At 41.3% G+C, this 22,601-nt stretch overlaps 1 protein-coding gene across 1 annotated transcript in view; it reads left to right on the top strand.

Moving 5' to 3' along the window:
* The window catches only part of adamts12 (ADAM metallopeptidase with thrombospondin type 1 motif, 12), a 569,649-nt gene that overhangs the window by 294,362 nt on the left and 252,686 nt on the right, over positions 1 to 22,601 (top strand). The window lies entirely within an intron of this gene.

Raw genomic sequence — 22,601 nt, forward strand, 5'->3', positions numbered from 1 at the left:
ATTTCCAGAAATATCCTCCCTCAGTACAGCTGTAATGCTATCCCTTATCAAAAACGCCACTCCCCCTCCTCTCTTGTCTCCTTTTCTATCCTTCCTGTAGCATTTGTATCCTGGAACATTAAGCTGCCAGTCCTGCCCATCCCTGAGCCATGTTTCTGTAATTGCTATGATATCCCAGTCCCATGTTCCTAACCATGTCCTGAGTTCATCTGCCTTCCCTGTTAGACCCCTTGCATTGAAATAAGTGCAGTTTAATTTATTAGTCCTACCTCATCCCTGCCTGCCCTGACTGTTTTAGTTTGATCTCTTTCCTCACTATCTCCCTGGGTCCCACCTCCCACCTTACTAGTTTATTGTTCTACTTCTTTGTGTTAGATTCAGTTTTACTGAATTTTGTTTCTAGTTGGAAACTATAATGTTAGTGTTTCTCGTGGTTAATGCAGGGAATCTGTATTGACCTTATTTGAAGGCAACCAGACTCTATTTTACAAATACAGAACAGGAATGGGCCACTATGTTCCTTGAGCTTGCTCCATCATTTGATTACATCATGGCTGATCTGATTGTGGTTTTATCTCCGCTTTTCTGTCTACCCCACATACCGTTTCACTCGCTTTTGAATTGACAATCTAATTCAATCTTAAAACTATTCACTTGTCCTGCCTTCCATGTATTTGGAAAAATAAATTTACAGATGAATGACCCTCGCAGAGAAATCTCCAAATGTCTGTCTTAATTCAGTAATGCCTTGTTTTTAAACTGTCATCATTTTGTTCTTCTGCAAAAGCAAATTTCCCCTGAACATTCAACTTTTCAAGCCTCTTTAGAAGCTTTCATCCTTTCAGCAAGATCACTGCTTCTGCTTCTAAACACCAATAGATGCAGGCCCAACCTACCAAAGCTTTCCTTATAGAGAACTTCCTCATCACAAGAAACAACGAGAGAAAGTGAGAGCTGCAGTTGCTGGAGATCAGAGCTGAAAATGTGTTGCTGGAAAAGCGCAGCAGGTCAGGCAGCATCCAAGGAACAGGAGAATCGACGTTTCGGGCATAAGCCTGAAGAAGGGCTTATGCCCGAAACGCGATTCTCCCGTTCCTTGGATGCTGCCTGACCTGCTGCACTTTTCCAGCAACACATTTTCAGCTCATCACAAGAAACAGTTAAGTGAACCTTCAAACATGGGAGAGGCAGAAGAAACAGACTTTATATTCAGGCTGGCCTCGGTCACCTCATAGTGATTACCCTATTAGACAGGCTTATTTCCCACCTGGGAACTTGGTGATTAACATAACAGAGTGCATTATGGGATGCAGGAAAAGACATGGCAAGGCATCCATTATCTTTGACAGGTCAGGGGAGTACAGTTTCCAGAATACATTTCTATACCAGAAGTTACAATGAGCAAAGCAGCTGCCTGCATGTGTCTTACAGTTATAAGCCATAATTTGGAGATGCCGGTGTTGGACTGGGGTGTACAAAGTTAAAAATCACACAACACCAGGTTATAAGCCAGGAAGCTTCTCCCAAAGGCCTGACTCTTTGTTAAGTAGTCATTTGATGACCACTTAGGGTTCTCCTTCTACTAACACTCATATTATATCGGTGGGTGAGGGATGTCCACAAAATGTGTCATGGCCACCAGGTCAACCTTGATATTGTAGCTGTAGATTAACCAAAATCACCAACATTCACCTACTGCTCTGAAACTCATGAGGAGATATTCTAAGGATTTATGGAAGATACTTACTGTAAGCTTATCTGGTATTTAATGTTCAGCACAATGAATACTCTTAACTTTGGTTTACTAAATTTAGGGATTATTAAATGTAGAGCATGAGTACGGTGGCTAGGTATTTGAAGAGAAATTGAGGATTTATTATTATCTAGCAATAAATGTGTAATCAAAACTCAGCTATCAATAGAATCCTTAAAATACTGGAATTTCTCAGATAGTCCTTGGCAAAGATTGAGATAGATTTAATTCTTTTTCAAGGGAAGCATACATCTTTCTCTGAACCTTCTATGTAGCTGTAGCACTATATGTTGAATTCTATTACCCTGGTGTATTAATAAAAGGTTTAATTTGTCTAATTAGCAAGCAAAACAATACTTTTCATTGAATCACAATACGTGTGACAATAATAAATCAAATCAAATCAAATCATTACACTACTAGATCACTATTCTAGTTGGATCGAAGTTTCCAGACTTGAATAGAGTGATGGGAGCTAGGTGAGTTGAAAGAAAATCTACAGTTGTTAGTGATTAACATTTAATAGTTACCTGAACGTTGCCGTTTATGTTGAAGAGCCTAAGCATTCCAAGTATCCGTTATAGAACAGTGATAGTCAATTAATTAAGGAAGTGAGCTTGAACTAATTTTGCTTAATTTCAAAGGAAGAAGGGTATTCCCTTGTTTGAACTTTTCACCCTGTAGGAACTGATTCTATCTCTCACTCTTGAGTATACCATTCATAGGTACAGGAGAAGCAACTTATTGCAAACTAGTGGTGAATAATTCTGTTTACTGCTCCTGAATCTCCAGTTTGTAGTAAAAGTCCGAAAATAAGCTCAAGGTATGGGAGGCTAGCTATCCACATGGAATGTCCATCCTGTGGGGAGTCATGAATATTTAATCTGACCCAGACAGACGCATCTGCAAAAGGTGTCACTGGTTGCAGAAATGTGGCTTCCAGGTTTCAATATTCTGCCTGTGGCAGTAGTCACTGTGGTACCTCAGAGTGCTATGCGAATACCATGCTTTGGGAGATGTTCCCACTGCAGAACAAAGGCATGCAAGCAGATTCAGGAATTGGTGCTCGCAAGACAACCCAAGGGAACCAGGCACGTAGTGTAAGAGTCTCGCCAGGCCATATTGTTAACAAATTGATTTTCTATTCTGGACACTCGTGAGGACACCAGTTCCTCATAACAGTGAAGCAAGAGCCAAGCCCATGGCACAGCAAGTAACTTGGATGTAGTGAGGGAACTGAGGAGTGTGGAAGAGCAATATTGATAGGAGATTCTTTATTTTGGGAAACTGACACGCATTTCCGTTGCTTTAGACATTACTCCAGGATGGTTTGTTGGCTCTGTGCTGCCGGTGTTGAGCATGTCACAGAACATGGCTGAAGAACATCCTTCTGGGAGAGGGTGAGCAGCCAGAGTCATAATCTGCATTGCTACCAAGGATGTGGGTAGGAAAGTAGATGTGGCCCTATAGGCAAATTTAGGGAATCAGGAAGAAAACCAGGAGGTAGGACTCAAAAACAGTAATCTCTGGATTACTCCCATTCTGAGCACAAATGAGTAAATAAAAATAAGGGATTAAATAGTTGACTGGAATCATGGTGTGCAGGAGGGAGAATTCCTGGGATACTGGCACTAGCTTCAGATAGATAGCATGTATAAGGACCAGAGTTACAGCTGTACTGGGTTCCTTAGCTGGGCATTGTTCTAGTGCTGTTGGAGAAGGTTTAAACTAAATAGGAAGAGTCTTGAGAACCAGCAGAATATATCAAAGAAATACTGTGAGAGAGTGATATCACTTGAATATAGAATATTAGTTAGCAATGTTTAAGTGCTGTATTACTGAACAATTAATTAATAAATAGTAAGTAGGTAGCAGATTTGGAATAATGGAAAAATTAAAACATTGCAAATCATGTTTATTTTATGAGCAAATCAAGCATAGTGAAGAAGATTGATCAATTATATGTAGAGATCACATGGAATACAGGTAGAACTAGCCATTTGGATACATTACTGGCTCGAAGGTAGGAGATAGAGGCTTGTGGTGAAGGGTTGCTTTTCGGACCGGAGGCCTGTGACCAGCAGTGTGCCACAAGGATCAGTGCTGGGTCCACTGCTTTTTGTCATTTATAGAAATGATTTGCTTATGAATATCGGAAGTATGGTTAGTAAGTTTGCAAATGACACCAAAGCTGGTGTTGTAATTGACAGTGAAGAAGGTACCTCAGAGTGCAACAGAACCTTGATTAGCTGGGCCAATGGAGGGTGGCAGATGGAGCTTAATTTAGATAAATGTTGCAGTTTGGAAAGACAATCAGGGCAGGACTTGTACATTTAATGGTGAGGTCCTAGGAATGTTGCTGAACAAATAGACCTTGGAGTGCCGGTTCAGAATTCCCTGAAAGTGGTAGACATGGTAGTGAAGAAGGTATTTAGTACACTTTCCTGTATTGGTAAGTGCATTGGGTGAAGCAGTTGGGAGGTCATGGTGAGGCTACACAAGTCATTGGTTAGGCCACTTCTGGAGTACTGCGTTCACGTTTAGGAAAAATGTTGTTAAACTTGAATGGATGTGTAAAAGATTTACAAGGATGTTGCCAGGATTGGAGGGTTTGAACTATAGGGAGAGGCTGAGTAGCCTGGGGCTATTTTCCCTGGAGCATTGGAGGCTGAGGGGTGACCTTATAGAAGTTTATAAAATCCTGAGAGGCTATGATGAATAGCCAAGGTCTTTTCCCCAGGGTAGGGGAGTTCAGTACTAGAGGGCATTGATTTAAGGTGAGAGGGGAAAGATTTAAGTGGAACCTAGGGGACAACTTTTCTCATGGAGAGGGTAGTACGTGTATAAAATTAACTGCCAGAGGAAGTGGTGGAGGCTGGCACATTTACAACATTTAAAAGGCATCTGGATGGGTATATGAATAGGAAGAGTTTAGAGAAATATGAGCCAAATGCTGGTAATTGAGACTAGATTTATTTTGGATGTTTGGTTGGCATGGATGAGTTGGACTGAAGGGTCTGTTTCCAAGCTATACATCTCATGACTCTGAGACAGCTGTCTGAAAATATGATTTCATGGCTGTAGCAGAGGTATGGTTCCAAGGAAGTGCAGGACTGGTTTCTTAAATAGTCCTGGATATAAGATCATAGAATCATTACAGTGTAGAAGCAGGCCATTCAGCCAATCAAGTCCACAGCGACCTGCTGAAGAGCAATCCACTCATAAGCACCGCGCTCTCACCCTATTCCTGTAATCCGCCTTTCCCATGACTAATCCCCCTATCCTGCATGTCCCCAGACACAATGGGCAATTTAGCGTGGCCAATGTATTTAACCTGCACATCTTTAGATTGTGGGAAGAAGCCAGGTTATCTAGAGGAAACCCACAAAGACATAGAGAGAACATGCAAACTCCACACAGACAGTGGTCATGAGGATGAAATTGAAACTGGACCTCTGGCACTGTGAGGTAGCAGTGCTAACAACTGAGCCACTGTGCCACCTTGATGTTCAGGAAATATAAAAAAAGGAGAGTAGGAAGAAGTTGGCAGTATTAGCTAAGCATAGCATTGGAGAAAGAAACTGACTGAGAGGATTCCAAGATAGAATCCATTTGGTGAGTGCTAAGTCACAGGAAGATGTAATTACATTGCTCAGTGTACTCAGTAGACCACCAACTAATAAGAAGGATATCGAGGAATAAGTCTGCAACCAAATTACAGAGATCTGCCAAAATTATAGACTAGTTGGATTGTCCAGTGGCAGTCTGGGGTAGAAGTGTTGTAAAGGGAGAAGTTTTTGCAGACTTATGAGTCCAGCCCAGTGAGAAGGGAGGGACTGCTATACCTGGCTCATGGAAACAAGATGGGCACAAGTAAATTAAGGGTTGGAAAATGTGGTGTTGGAAAAAGTACATCAGGTGAGGCAGCATCTGTAGAACTGGAGAGTCGACGTTTCAGGCATTAGCCCTTTCCAGCACCACGCTTTTTGACTGTGACTCTCCAGCATCTGCAGTTCTCACTTTCAACCAGTAGATCAAGTGCCAGTGGTGAAATATTTAAGGGGAGGTGATAATAATAACATAATGCTTAGGATGCTGTGAAATGCAACAATGAACAATGGAGAGTATGAATAACAAACTTGGGCAGAGTTGACTTTAATAGGGCAAGAAAAAAACTTGAATCAAATAGACAGAAGCCAAAGGTTGGCAGGAAGGCATATACCTGAACAAGGCACTATCTTCCATAACGTAAAAGGTAGAGGAAACAAAACACAGAGTTTCCTGGATGAAAAGGGAGCTAGAAATTCAGATGAAGACTAAAAAGTGTGTTTATCACAGATGTCAGCTGGAAAATACAATTGAGAACCAAAGTGATTTGTGTTTTCATTCGCTCATGGGATACGGATGTTCCTATCCTTTGTTGCCTGATTCTTAATTGCACCCCTTGAGAAGTCTGTTGGCTTTAGGTACATGCATAATACCATTATACAGGGGGCTCCAGGATTGAATGTCAAGGGGTAACAGTTGGATTGTCTCTCATTGGAGGTGGTCATTGTCTGTACTTATGTGGCATAAATACAACCCGTCACTTGTCAGCTCAAATCTGGATACTTCCCAGATTTTGCTGAATTTGAACATGGCCTGCTTTGGAATCTGAGGAGTTGGGAATGGTACTGAATATTATGTAATCATCAGCAAATGTCCTTACTTCTAACCTTATGATGGAAGGAAGGCCATTGATGAAGTTTCTGAAGATGGTTTGGCCGAGGCCAGTATCCTGAGGAATTCTTGCAGAAATTTCCAGGAGTTGAGATGATTAGAGCCATAGAGTCATAGAGTCATAGAGACATACAGCATGGAAACAGACCCTTCAGTCCAACCCGTCCATGTCGACCATATAGCCCAACTCAATCTAGTCCCACCTGCCAGCACTGGCCCATTTATCCTTCCAAACACTTGCTATTCATATACCCATCCAAATGCCTTTTAAATGTTGCAATTGTACCAGCCTCCACCACTTCCTCTCGCAACTCATTCCATACATGTACCACCCTCTGCGTGAAAACGTTGTCCCTTGGGTCTCTTTTATATCTTTCCCCTCTCACCCTAAACCTATGCCGTCCAGTTCTAGACTCTCCCACCCCAGGGAAAAGACTTTGTCTATTTTTCCTAACCATGCCCCTCATAATTTTGTAAATCTCTATAAGGTCACCCTTATTGATCTCTAACAATCACAGTCAACTTCCTCTCTGTCAGGTATGAATCCAAGCAGAAGAGAGTTTGCTCCTGAGACCCATCGATTCCAGTTTTGCTCGGGCTGTTTATTGCTGCACTGGGTCAAATGTGGTGTAGATGTCAATGGCAGTCACTCTCACCTCACTTCTGGAGGTCAGCTCTTTTATCCTTGTTAAAAACGAGATTGTCATGAGGTCAGAAGCTATTAGCCTGGCAAAATCCAGACTGAGCATCACTGAGCAGGCTATTGCTGAGCAGATATTGCTTGGTAGCACTGTTGATGACACCTTCCATTACTTTATTCATGGTCAAAGATCATGCGACATTAGGTTATAGTCCAACGGGTTTATTTGAAAACTCTAGCTTCTCAGATTCCAGATTGCACTGAGTTTTGCTGGAGCACTGCAGCAAGCCTGAGACAGAGATGTTGACCAGGGAATATGGTGCTGTGTTGAAATGGCAAGCAACTGGAAGTAGGCGTTCTGCAAAGTGGTCACCCACTCTGAGGTTCATTCCCCAATTGTGTGCAGGGAATTCAATAGACCAGATTGAGTGAAGTGCAGATAAATCACTGCTTCACCTGGAAGGTGTGTTTAGGCCCTTGGATATTGAGGAGGGAAGAAGTTAATGGGGATATCCTGCGATTTAAGGAGAAGGTGCTGTGGTGCTGTGGGGATGTATTGGGAATGGAGGGAAGGTGTTCTGGAAGGAACAGTCCTTGCAGAAGGCAGACAACGGAGGGGAGGGGAATATGTATCTGGTTGTGCATCCTGCTGAATGTGGCAGAAAAGGTGGCTAATGATCCTTTGGATCTGGATGATCATGGGATGGTAGGTGATGTCAAGGGGACCCTATCGCAGTTGTTGGTGGGAAGAGAGGGGGCGAGGGCCATAGTGAAGGAAATGGGTCATGACCAGGCTAAGGGTCCTGTCAATTATGGTGCTGGGGAATCCTCAGTTGAAGAAGAAAGTGGACATTTCTGATGCCCCTGTAATGGAGTTGGCATAATCAGAAATTGAAGGACATGTTGGAAAATTACCCAAATCAGAGATTGCTTGCTAACAGCAGGAGGCAGACTGACTTTGACATTGTCAGCTAGTCTTTAACTTTACTTAGACTGAAACAAAATTACTGGACACTGGTATTTAGGATATTGGAAGTGGAAGTCGAAGGATCAATGATTTCTTCCACAACCAAAAGTATTTTTTCAAAGCCATCCAACCAGGCCGTTTGAACTTGAGGGGTGTGCTGTAAAATGCTTAATGTTTCAAAATGCTCATTGTACCACCCTCAACATTTTTAAAGTATGTAAGCAGTTAATGGGAAGATGTAAAAACAAAAGCATTATTGTATTGGGTGGTTTTAACTTCCCAATATTGACTGGGACTTCTTAGGGACTTCGAAAGGGCAGAATTTGTCATGTACGGTCCAAGAGGATTTCTTGAAATAGTATAAAGATAGTCTGATTGGGAAAGGGGCTGTAGTAGACCTTGTCATTGGGGAACGAGCTGACCAGATGATTGAAGTTTCAGTGGGGGACGATTTTGGGAACAGTGATCATAATTCTGTAAGTTTTAAGACTGGTCCTCAAGTGAAATTGCTAATTTGTGGGAAGGCCAGTTATAACAGTATTAGGCAGGAATTAGAGAAATTAGATTGGGTGTGACTATTTGAGGGTAAATCAACATTTGACATGTGGGATTCTTTTAATGGCCATTTGATTAGAATTCAGGACCAATATTGCAGGAAACATTCCTATGAGGTTGGCAAGTTTCATGAACCCTGGATGACAATAGATATCAAAGGTTTCATGAAAAAGCAAAAGGAAACATATGTAAGATTTACGAAACTGAAAGTAGACAAGACACTTGAGGAATATAAATGAAGCGAATCAGGAAAGAAATAAGGAAATAGGAGGATTAAAAGGAGCCATGAAATGTCCTTGGCAAGTAGAATTAAGGAGAACTCCGAAGTGTTTTATATGTATATAGGAACAAGAGGGTTTCTAGATCCATTCAAGAATAATGGAAGGAATTTATGCATGGAGCTAGAGGGAGTTGGTGAGGTTCTAATGAATACCTTGGAGTGCTATTCATAAAGGAGAAGGACATGCATGATAATAAGATAGGGAGGGGGGTGTTCATATTCTAGTGCATGTCAATATTAAGAAGAAGGAAGTGTTGGGTGTCTTGATAAACATTAAGGTAGGTAAATCCCCAGGCCCTAATAGGATATATCCCAGGATGCTGAGGAAGGCAACGGAGGAGATTGGTGGGGACTTGAAGAGATCTTTGTATCCTCTTTAGCCACAGGCGAGATTCCAGAAGACTGGAGAGTAGCCAATGCTGTTCCTTTGTTTAAGAAGGCTAACGGATATAATCCAGGGAGTTATAGGCCAGTGGAGAAGATTCTTAGAGACTGGATTTAATCATATTTGGAAAATAATCGATTTATTAGGGATTGTCAGCATGGTTTTGTTCGGGGGAGATCTAATCTCACAAATTTGATTGAGTTTTTTGAGAAAGTGACAATGTTTAAGAGGCATTAGGACACACACATGAACAAGCAGAGAATAGAGGGATATGGATTATAGAATTAGTTTAGAATTGCTTTATAGTTGGTGCAAAACTGGTGAGCCAAAGGGCCTGTTTCTCTGCATCCCTTATCGATGGTCTTTTATCGATACAGTATTTTTGATGTCTGAGTGTTCCTCACCAGTCTGACTACATATAATTGGGCTGCAGTATTTTTTTCAGATCTGTTGTTTGTAGGAGCACTTTGCTCTGTTTTCAGTGTTTGACGTGTATGATACCTTCAGTATCTTATCTGAAGAATTCTTGTGACGGTGGATGGTGGATAGATAGATATGCTGGCAATGTGGTTACCTTTTATGGTCATATGCTGCTGAAGGACTGCAGCACTGCAGACTTTCGAGTTGTCAGTTCTATTGTTAGCTTATCCCATTCAGCCCAGTTATGGTTTGGCTCCACAGATGAAGTTCAGTTCATTACAAGAGCCAGGACTCATTAATATTCACTGTTGACACCAACATGAGTGTTGCTGCTATTTTGCATATATTTAGAGACAAACAAGCTAGAGATGCTGGAATCCAAGGTAGACAAGCAGGAGGCTGCAAGAGGACAGCAAGTCAGGCAGCATCAGGAATTGGAGAAGTCGACATTTTGGGTGTAACCCTTCTTCATGACTGAGGGTGGGTGTGGAGGGAGCTGCAGATAAAGGGGTGGGTGACGGAGCAGGGGAGTAGGGTGGTGAGGTGGGAATTGGTGAACTCAGGTAGAGAGTATGACCTGGTTGGTCGATTGAGAAGAACGAATCTGGTTGGTAGCTGGAAGGAAGGGTCAGTCAGAGGAATGGAAGGGAGGGGAAGGGGACAGGTTGGGAAGGGAGTCAACGGATAAAATTGGAGAACTCAATGTTGAGTCCTCCAGGCTGGAGGCTGCCCAGGCGGAAGATAAGGTGTTGTTCCTCCAATTTGAGGTGTGATTCGCCATGGCAATGGAGGAGGCCAAGCATGGCCATGTCGGAAAGGGAGTGGGAAGGGGAATTAAAATGAGCGGTGACTCAACATTGAGTCGCCCCTTATACCCATCCCTAGTCCTGAAGAAGGGTTGCACCTGAAACATTGACTTCTGCACCATCAGATGCTGCCTAGCTTGGTGTGTTCTTCCAGCCTCCTGCTTGTCTATTTTGGATGTGTTTTTCCTTGCATAGCTGTAGCATCTGTCTATTGCAGTAACATATATTAATAAAGTCTGATCCTATGATGTTCACAGGTACTTCTGCACTTTCAGGGATGAACTGATCATGAGCTGTTTGGATTAACATAGTTTTACTGCAGGTAGAACTTAGTTAGGACTAGGGCATTTGAGCACTGATCCAGACTCTCAAAGCATCCACATCACTTACTATCACATAATGTCAATCAAAAATTCATTAAAATTGGTTTAAATATTTGAAATATCATGCACTTTATTCATACAGAATGATACAATATTCACAAAGTTGATAGATGTAATATTATTTATACACCTGTTAATAAAAAGTGCTTCCAAAATACAATATACAAATTAAGGAAGTATATCCTATCATGAATCATCAGTGACCAACACTTTAAATGGATGGACTTTCAAAAACATAAGCCAGGCACACAGAGTAGCCCTGTTCAGTAAATAAAATAGTACATAAAGAATGCTTCAGCTGAATAATCTCGACACTCTTTTTAAGAATGATCAGCATTACATCTGTTCTGCAAAGACACATGTAAATTGTGATGGAGAATGTGTCTTGAGAGCACTGACTAGTTTTTTTTCCAGATTTCCTGCAAATTAAACATTGATCCTACAAGTGTTATTGTTGGAGGTATTGCAGAAGCAGTGTTCATCCATTTGCAATCTACCTATTCCAAATACACAGTTCTTCCTTTAAAATCTAATCCGAATTCCAGTCACCCATAAGTTGGTTCTCTTGTCAGGGGAGAGTTGAGGTCACAGAACATCTGCGTTGCTGCAGTGCAAAATGTACAGAGCATGATTATTTTTGACTTTTGGCAAAATCAAAGGAAAAACTGCAGCTGTACATTGTATAACTTTTGCCCAGTACTGATGGCTGCAATTTTATTGTTGTGTGGATAGTCTCTAATCATCCTGTTATTAAACTCTTCTGGAGCAATTGGGACTTGAACCCAGGCCTTCTGGCTCCAAGCATTTCCACTTCACCACAAGAGCCTACGTATGCCTGGTATATGTGGTTGCTAAAATTGTTGCCATCGAATAAGATTTAATTATAATTTCATTTCAGTCACTGAGTCATCTTGAATTCACTCTTCAATGATTAGAAAGGACTTTTTGATTCATTTGGTCTGTACAAAATGACTGTACCTAATCAGAAAATGGATTTGGAAAATGTTTTCTCCACTTGCTAGCTTTGGGAAAAAAAAATGTCCTTACAATGGAGACAATTGCAACCTAATTTGTGGAAAGTGCTTGGCCACAATACAGAGTGTTCTTCAAAGCACTATTATTCAGCATTGACATTCAGAAAGAAATTGTCACTGAAATTCTAGTGAAAACTAGTATTAAATTTTGTATTCATACTTAATGCTGATTTTCCTTGGCTGTCGAAACAAGCATTAAATTATACATGTTATCGTGACTTCAAGATGAATAGAAATCACCAGTAAGTGTTGACATTTTTTAAAATTCAAATAACAGTATAATTTCTTAAGGATTACTTTCTGGAAAGCTGTACAAAAGCACAGATGACAATCTATAACAATATGCCTGAAATTATTTTGCTTAAACATTTTGCACTTACATATAATTGAAATGTTGCAAATAATCTTTAACATGGGCAAACAGCAGTTAATATTTATATAGTGTCTTTCCTATCGTAAAGTATCACATGGCAGTCATTCAACAAAATTTGACCCCAAGCTCCTTAAGAAAATGTTGTCAAAAGCTTGATTAAAGGGAGAGAGCAATTTAAAAAAAAACATTAGGAAAGAAATGAAGAGTACAGGGATATGGTAGCTGAAGATATCCTTTCAGTGGTCAAGTGATTCAAATCAGTGCTGCTCAGAGACCAGAATTGGAGGACTGTAGGTATCTCAGACAGTTGTCAGGCTGGAGGTACATACAGAAATAAGGAATGGGGGAGAATGATAGGATTTGAAAACAAGGATCAATATTTTACAATCAAGATGTATCCGACTTAAGACAACTAGCACAGAAAAGGACAGGTGAATGGAAACAAGTTAAGAAATAAATAACAGAGTTATAAGTAACAGACTTTGGGAGGATTGCATTTGAATAGGCGAGTAAGCAAGAGTAAGTATCATTATTGTAAGACTTTAGCGTACAGAAATCAATGACTGTGTGGCTCTTCAATTGCCTTTTCTTGGTACTCTCCATAAGTGGTCTGATGTCCTTTCTTTGATTCTTTGTAGCTTTCACCAAGTTTATATCCATCCTTCCTGCTCCATTTTGTAGAGTCCTTGTGATTTTCATCTGCTTTGGGTTGATCCTCGCCAATAAGAGAACTGAGAATACAGTCAGTACATTTAGCACTGGACGCAGAGGAATGTCTTCACTCAGAGGATGGTGAATCTTTGGAATTCATGATCACATAGCTGTAGAAGTTCAGTAATTGGATACATTCAAGGCAGAGATCAACAGATTTCTAGGTATTAGAAAAACATCAAGTGTATGGAGAGAGTGCAAGAAATGGCATTGACACAGAAAATCAACAATTATCTAGGTGAACGATGGAGCAGACTTGAGGGAACAATTGGTCTACTTTTGCTCTTTTTTTAGCTTTTATTTTCTCATTATATTAATTCACAGGATTATTGTTATCACTGGCCAGGCAACATGTCTTGCCCATCCCCAATTAGCCTGAAGACAGTTAAGAGTGAACCATGTTGCTGTGGTTTGGAGGCACATGTAGGCCTGAACAAAAAAAAAGGCAGTTTTCTTCCCTCAAGGACATTAGTGAACAAGATGTGTTTTCCCCTGAAAATCAACAATGTCATAGTCATTATGAGATTATTAATTCCAAATTTTTATTGTATTCGAATTTCACCATCTGCCATGGCAGGATTTGAACCCAAGTCTCTAGAATATTGTGTTTTCTTTTTGCAGATTTGTAGCTCAGGCTGTGGATCAAGTTGTAAGTTTGCTCGCTGAGCCGGTAGATTTTTTTCTCAGACGTTTCGTCACCATCATCAATGAGCCTGTGGTGAAGCATTGATGTTCCGCTGTGCTTGCTATTTATCTGTCTTGGTCTGTTGTGGTGGGTAATATCATTTCTAGTTCTGTTCTGAGAGGTTGGTAAATAGGGTTCAAATCTATATGTTTGTCAATGTAGTTCTGGTTTGAATGTTGGCCTGCTAGAATTCCTGTGCATGCCTTTGTTTAACCTGTCCCAGGATACATGTATTATCCCAGTTGAACTGGTGTCCCTCTTCGTCTGTGTGTATGGATGCTAGTGATAGTTGGTCATGTCTTTTGGTGGCTAGTTGGTGCTTATGTATCCTGGTGGCTAGTTTCCTTTATGTCTGTCCAATGTAATGTTTGTTGCAGTCCTTGTAGGGTATTTTGTATGTGACGTTCCTTATGCTGGTGGTTGGTATGGGGTCCTTTAGGTTCATCAGGAGCTGTTTCAGTGTGTAGGTAGCTTTGTGGACTACCATGATGCCTAGGGGCCAAAGTAGTCTGGTCATCATCTCCGAGATATCTTTGATGTATGGCAGGGTTAGGAACAACAACTATGCCAACAACCAGTGGAACGAGCGTAATATATAAAATACCTTGCAAGGACTGCAACAAACATTACATTGGACAAATGGGCAGGAAACTAGCCACCACGATACATGAGTACCAACCAATCACCAATTGCTAAAGACCTGGCATTCAAACCAGAACTCCATTAACAAGCATATCAATCTGGACCTGATTTACTAACCTCTCAGAAACAGAACCTAAAATGATATCACCTAACACAACGAACCGAGATAGATAGATAAGCAAGCGGGGTAGAACACCAACGTTTCACCAGAGGCTCACTGATAATGTTACCTTAGCATGGTGACGTAGCATCTGAGAACAAACCTACCAGCTCAGTGAAAAATTTATTAATGATCTAATAAGTCATCAATGATCTTAATGACTTATTAGATCATTACATCTAATAATGATTTCTTGAACATTATCTGGGTCTCTGGATTAATATTAATAATTCATAGATGATGCTAAGACACCATCACCTTTCACTTTCCTGTGACAAAGCACAACATCCTGGGACAAATGTCGGAAACTTTCATGTTTGCATACATTTTTTGTATGATAACTCCTCATCTATTGTCCTGTCTCGAGGATGGTCATTAAAGCCCAGACAGGAGAGGGTGCTGCCCCTCCAATTTACTTGACAGAGACTTCTGCTTAAAATGACAAGGACACATGTTCTTTCAAGTTCAAGGTTTTTGTACTTGTCTTTTCAGCTGCAGGTGTTATATGTGGTTAGCTGAGTTCCATAAATAATCCAGATCCGTTAATACACGTAGTCACAGGAATGAATGGCAATTTTATGAGGTTGTGATAGCATACTCTGTCTTTAATGTAGTTTTGGAGTACATGATTATTTGTTTACACAACTTAATGGCTTTTTTAACTTAATGGAGAAGTTATTTTGCAGGTTGTCAGTCAGATTTATTACCATGTCATAGATTTAGTTTCTGTTTACACACAGGCAGCTAAAATAATTCCCATTGCTATTGCATGATTTCTGAGTACTGTAGGGAGTGAATACTGGGTGAGTGGTGATGAGGAAGCATGGTGGGCATGGAGGGCATGGAGTGATATGTGTAATGTGAGATGCATGGGGAATTTAAGGGAATGCATGATGACATGGAGTAGAGAGGAAAGTGAGTGTTGAGGTTTAGAGGGCTTTTAAGCAATATTGAAACTTGGCTGTAAAAATGTGGTAGGCATTTTAACCTGTCCTGAAGAAGGATTATGCCCAAAACGCTGACGCTGTTGCTTCTCAGATGCTGCCTGACCTGCTGTGCTTTTTCCAGAGTCAAGCTTTATCAATTTTAAAAGCCCCACTACTTCAGCACTCTCAAACTGCACTGCAAGCCCAAACCATATCTAAATATGAAAAAAAAATCCCAGGCAAAATCACACAAATGTGAATCAAGTGTGCAGTTCAGAAGCTGCAGAAGTGGAGAAGTTGTGTTCTTCTAACACTGCACTGTAAATGGTCCATGGAATCATTATAACACAGAGGGAAGCTATTCAGCCCATCCAATCCATGTTGCCCATCTGTAGAGAAATCTACTCATTTCCATCCCTCTGCTTGTATCCGATTGTTGTGTCAGTTTATTTTGCTCAAATGCCCATTCAATTTGTCCTCGAAATATTTCATTGTCATCACTTCAATAACCCTTCTAGATTCTTCTACAAGTGCTAGTACATTAGTTGGTGAATAAATATGATTCTCACTCACACATCCACTCTAGTCACAGTTTTTTAATTGTTGCTTTCGCAATTTCTTTTTGCTTTCATCAGAATGCTAGCTCCAAAATATACTTGTGCTTTACAATCATAATAAGAAGCTTCAAGTACTGATGTTGTGCAAATCCCATTGTAGATGGCGACCATTATTATGAGACTCTACTGCACATTGAAAAATATAGCAGGAATCCTTTTGTATTCTCTGTATCTTTATCTACCCGCAATGACACTAGGTTCACATATCTAGGGTTCTGGAACAAAATGATTTCTTGCTTTGCTGTGTGTTTGACATCCTCCCCCTCCTAGAACCTAATTGATTCTCAAGGGAGATGGGAGTGACTCAGAGGAAAATAGAATTGAGGCCACAATGAGATCAGCCATGATTTTTTTCGAATATTGGAGTACATTTGAAGAGCCAAATGGACTCCTAATTAATTGAGTATTGGAGTTAGGATGAGAGAAAGTGAAGACTGCAGATGCTGGAGAGTCAAGGTCGAACAGTGTGGCACTGGGAAAGCATAGTAGGTCAGGCAGCATTCGAGGAGCAGGAGAGTCAATGTTTCGGGCATGTCCTTCATCAGAAATGTGGGGTAGGGGAGGTGCTTGGAGAGGGGACTGAGAGATAAATAGGAGGTTAGGGTGGGATTGTTTGGAAGGTAGCTGGGAAGATGATAGGTAGATGTAGGTAGTGGTTGTGACAGGTCGGAGCGGAGAGGTGGAAAGGAAGATGGACAGGTAGGACAGGTCAAGAGGACGGTGCCGAGTTGGGAAGGTTGAATCTGGGATGAGGTAGGGGGTGGGGAGATTCGGAAATTAGTGAAGTCGATGTTGCTGCCGCGTGATTGAAGGGCCCCAAGGTGGAAGATGAGAACTCCGTCAGGTGACTTGGATTTGGCAGTGGAGGAGGCACAGGACTTGCATGTCCTTGGAGGAGTAGGAGAGGAGTTTAAGTGGTCAGCCACAGGTTAGTGGGGCTGTTGTGTGTTTGTGTTCCAGAGATGTTCCCTGAAATTCTCTGCTAGTTGGTGTTCTGTCACCCCGATGCAGAGGAGACGACATCGAGAGCAACGGACACAGTAGATGAGGTGGGTGGAGGTGTAGGAGAATCTCTGCCGGATCTGAAAAGATCCTTTGGCGCCTTGGATGGAGGTGAGGGAGGAGGTATGGGCGCAAGCTTTATACCTCTTGCAGCGGCAAGGGAAAGTACTGTTTGTGGAAGGTGGATGGACCTAACAGGAGAGTCATGGAGGGAATGGTCTCTGCGGAATGCTAGTCATGGTGGGGAGGCAAACACATCTCTGGTAGTGGGATCTGATTGTAGGTGGCAGAAATGGCAGAGGATAATGCATTGTATCTGGAGTTGAATGGGGTGAAAAGTGAAGACCGGAGGGGTTCTATCCTTGTTGCAATTAGAGGGGTAGGGTTCAAGGACGGAGGTGCGGGAAGTGGAGGAAATGAGCTCGAGGGCATTGTCGATCACATAGAAAGGGAAATGTGATCCAGGAAGTAGGAGGCCATCTGGGATGTCCTAGAATGGAATTGCTCCTCCTGGGAACAGATACGGCAGAAGTAGAGGAATTGAGAATAAGAGATAGCATTTGTACCTGGGGAGGAGTGTAGTCCAGGTAGCTGTGGGAGTCAGTGGGTTTGAAATAGATGTCCATGTTGTGTTGAAAATGAAGATGGAGAGGTCCGGGAAGGGGAGGGAGGTGTCCGAGATGGTCCAGGTGAACCCAATGTCAGAGTTGAAGGTGTTTGTGAATTTGATGAACTGTTCAACCTCCTCGTGGGAGCATGAAGTGGCGCCAATACAGTAATCGATGTAGTGGACGAAAAGGCGGGCGATGGTGCCAGTGTAACTACGGAAGATAGATTGTTCCACATATCCTGCAAAGAGGCAGGCATAGCTGGGGCCCATGCGGGTGCCCATGACTACCCCTTTGGTCTGTAGGAAGTGGGAGGATTTGAAGGTGATGTTGTTGAGGGTGAGGACCAGTTCCGCTAATTGAATTAGTGTATCAGTAGAGGGGGACTGGTTGGGTTGGTAGGAGAGGAAGAAACGGAAAACTTAGAGCCCTTAGCCATGGAGATAGACATGTACAGGGACTGGATGTCCATGGTAAAGATGAGGCTTTGGGGACCGGGGAAATGAAAGTCATGGAGGAGGTGGAAGGTGTGGATGGTGTCCCGAATGTATGTGGGGAATTTCTGGATGAAGGGGGCAGGACAGTGTCGAGATCTGAGGAGATGCATTGGTTGGGGTAGGAGCAGCAGGTTGTGGCTATTCAGGACGTTGGTTAAGCTACTTTTGGAATACTACATTCAGTTCTGGTCTCCCACACGGGAGAGATGTGGTTAAATTTGAAAGTGTACAGAAAATATTTACAAGAATGTTGCCACCTTTGGAGTGTTTGAGCTACAGGGAGAGGCTGAATAGACTGGGGCTGTTTGCCTTGGAGCATCGGGACTGATGGGTGACCTTATAGAGGTTTATAAAATCATGAGGAGCATAGGTAGGGTAAATAGACAAAGTCTTTTTCCAGGGCAGAGGAGTCAAAAACTAGAGGGCATAGGTTTACGGTTAGAGGGAAAAGATATACAAGGAACAAACTTTCACCCGGAGGGTGTATGGAATGAGCTGCCAGAGGAAGTGCTAGAGACTGATACAATTACAGCTTTTAAAAGACATCTGGATGGGTATATGAATAGGAAAGATTTATAGGGATATGTGCCAAGTGCTGGCAAGTGGGATTAGATTAATTTAGGGTATTTGGTCAGCCTGGATGAGTTGGACTGAAGGTTCTGTTTCTGTACTGTACATCTCTTTGACACTTACTCTTCTCATTTTATACTCTTAATCTCTTGCTGCCCTTTTGTTTCATAAGATCTCAAGTAGTTTCTGTCCAAAGCTCATAAATATCCTCTTGTAACTGTTATTCCTTCCTCTCTCGGCCCATGTTGAGGTACAAAAGCCAATTTTCTCACTCAAAGTTATCATTTTTCACAAGTCAACAGGCTTTTTGTAACTCGGGGAGGAGCAGAAGGGGGAAATCACATCACCACACATCAAAATCCCACCTATCATCTGCAAACATACTCATCATTGAGGAGACCGTGATGAGGAGTAGCACAGCAGAGTTGTCCTCATCCAATTATGATCCCTGTTCTTGTAAATGCTAACAAAAGATACTGAGTGAAGGTGAAGATTTATAATCCCATTGAGGTCTTGAGGTTCTCTGTTCTCAGGGAAATTCTACCTCCTCCCCAATCACAATGTGTAATTCTGCCCTTGTACTAGTAATGTAGCCAGGCTCCTGAATACTTGGGACGGAGGAATCAGAATAATATCCCCCTACTCTGTATGTTGTTCCCAAATGCAGTCAATATGATGGCCATCATTTTTTGAGCCTGTTCTGCCAGTCCAGGTATTAAGGGAAAGAATGGGCGCATTTCCTGTGGTTGCTTGTGCATTAAATTTAGCGAGTGAGTGGCATGAGTTTGAAAAATCAGCCCTTATATGCTTACCTTGTGGTTTGAATTTTCTTGGCTGCATTTCAAAGAGTAAAACTGCAGATATTTCAATTTATTTTTGGAAAGATGCCATTTTGTTTCAGAAAACGTTAGTACAAGTATCATTTATGCCTGCACCTAAATTAGAATCTGACAGCTCCCTAATTTAGTCATAAATACTTCAAGATGTTGGATGCAGTGAAGAATGTTGCTCAGCTTTAGCTGTTGACTGCTTCAAAACATTATCAATTCCTACACAACTCAGTAATCCTTTAGGAGTTCCAATAATATTTCTACAGCAAAACAACAACAAAGTAATGACTTTGTTTTACTTTTCTTACACACCAAAAAAAGGTTACTTATCTCTAGCCATGTCCCCATAAAGTAAATCTGTAAGTATTTCTAAATAAACATAACTTCTGATATGTTGTGCATGAACTCAATAGATGTCCAAATCCTCTATATTTGACAATAAAGGAACAGGATAGTAACATGGATTAAACCATACCCCCTGCAATTATATCAAGGGGTTAGTTTAGACCCTGACTTTAACCTTAGTTAAAGGCAAGTGTAAGGTGCTGTGTTCCAGATGTAATTTGATTGGTCACATTACTCGGCTTCAAGCAAAACAAATTTATTCTTCTCCCAATTAAAATATAACAAAAGAAAGAAGAATTGGTATAACTTTAACTCTGTTAGAAAACTTAACAGAATATTAGATTATCTAACTACCAAACAGCAACTGTTCCAAAAAAATAACATTCTATAAATAGACTGTTGGCAAAGGCAAAGCCAGAAAACAGATGGCCTCACATGTGATTCTGGCAGCAGGAAGAGAACTGAAGCTTTTCGCTGTAATGGAGAGAAAGATGGAGCAGCTTCAAAAACCCTGGTTTGGTGGGGGTCTGACTACACCCAGTGATGCTGCTTCTATTGTTCTAATTTCTCAAACAAAATCCCAAAGCTTCACAAGCTGTTTATTTTATTAAATTGAAGGAGACAGCTCTTAACCTAATGCTCAAACCTCTCTTAAAAAAAAAAGGACAGGACAAAATACACCTCTTAAAGTCATAGTATTATCACAATAGCCATACATCATTGGTTTCTGTTAAAATAGGATATGCAAGAACAAAGTCCAGCATGCACAAATATTTCCAAACTAATCTTTCTCTCTTACTCTCTTAGAAGCATTGAACTTGGCTGGTGTGAACTTCCACAGGTTCCAGTCATTCTCCCATTCTTTGCTCATATGCCCACTTTCGATGGGGGATGGGAGCTTTCTCTGAATGAAGCTGTCATTGCATGTCATTCACTAATGCAGATTGTAGCACAGTTGCCTCAGCCGTTTGATGGGGAGCATTCAGCTGAGCAATCGTCACCCATTACGTTGAGAAAACTAACCACTAAGTGGGAACTATAATAGAGTGAAACAAAGAATTTCCAGACATGTTCAGAGCTAAAATTTGAGATGATTTGAATAATATTAATCATTGATAACAATTTTCCTCCAGCTCACCTGCTGCCTTATTAACCAAATGGCAACTAGCTTGAAACAAAAAAGATCCGAAAGTGGGTTTTAACAGAGTTGATATGAAAAGGATGTTTCTTGTTGAGGGAGAATCTAGAACCAGAAGTCACTGTTTAATCATCAGTTGAAACAGAGATTAGATGATTTTGTTTTCTCTCACAGAAGGTCATGAATGTGGTGGATAGATTCTTTAAAGCAAGGGGATGAAAGGTTATCAAAGATAGGCAGAAATGCTGATTTGAGGGTGCACTCAGATCAACCATAATTTTATAGAATGGCGGATCAGGCTGAAAAAATTGAATGGCCTATTCTGTCTTAATTCATATGTAAGACTAGAATCTAAAAAGTTTTAAGTGAAATATTTTTGGTAGATTTTATTTAATTCATTCACAGAATTTGAGCATTGTGATCATTAAGTGCTCATCTCTAAATATTTAGATTCTCTGTTGTTAAAGATGGTAATTGCCTGGCAGTTATGACAGGTGATTTTTTTTTATGGATATAGAATCCCAATAGTGTGGAAACAGGCCCTTCGGCCCAAAAAGTCCACACCAACCCTCCAAAGAGTAACCTACCCAGACTCAATCCCCTACTACTCGACAGTTACCCCTGACTAATGCACCTAACCCACACATCCCTGAACACTATGGGCAATTTACCTAACCTGCACAAGATTGGATTGTGGGAGGAAACCGGAGCGCCCGGAGGAAACCCACGCAGACACTAGAAGAATGTGCAAACTCCACACGGACAGTCTCCCAAGGGTGGAACCGATCCTAGGCCCCTCATACTGTCAGGCAGCTGTGCAAACCACTGAGCCAACATGCCACTCCATAGTCCAAGCTTAAACGTTATCCAGGTCTTGCTGCATTTTGGATTTAAAAAGAACTGCTTTATTATTTGAGGAACAAAAAAAGTGACCCCTCCTCAGAACTTGACCCCGAAATTCTGATCTCTCTCCACAGATGCTGCCAGATCTACTGAACTTTTCTAGCAATTTTTGTTTTTGTTTCTGATTTATGGCATCTGCAGTTCTTTCAGTTTTGATTTGTTATTTGAGGCTTTGCTGATGAAAATTGGCTTTGAAGGCTGCTTGCCAGAAACATGCAATGTTGATCTGGTTAACTAGTAGTTTATCAATATACCCAAAGGATCTGGACAGTTAATGAAGTGGTTGCAATGATGTTCGGAAGGTTTAACAGGAGCTGATGCTTGGCTCACCTTGTACATTGTTAATAGTACTCAGGAATCAATAAGCTGCTGTTCAGGGAGTATGATGGGTGGGCAAGCAGCCAGGAGAATATGAGAATAATTGACAGGTAGGAGGTAACAAAAGCACACTTAGAAGTTTCAGGAGTGATGAGCTGTGGCAGGGACACATGCTGATATTGTCATTGACAATAAAGTCCTCACTCAGATGAGATCACAATGGACACACTTCAGCACTTCTTGGAGTGAGCAGCCAAATGTAAAACCACAGGACTTGTATCAGCTGTCTTTATATTTTGTATCCCTTCACAATTACCCTCACATGGTATACACA

This window comes from Chiloscyllium plagiosum, unplaced genomic scaffold, assembly GCF_037043375.1.
Source record: "Chiloscyllium plagiosum isolate Xiang-an unplaced genomic scaffold, Cpla_swu_hap1 HiC_scaffold_1, whole genome shotgun sequence".
Lineage (NCBI taxonomy): Eukaryota > Metazoa > Chordata > Chondrichthyes > Orectolobiformes > Hemiscylliidae > Chiloscyllium > Chiloscyllium plagiosum.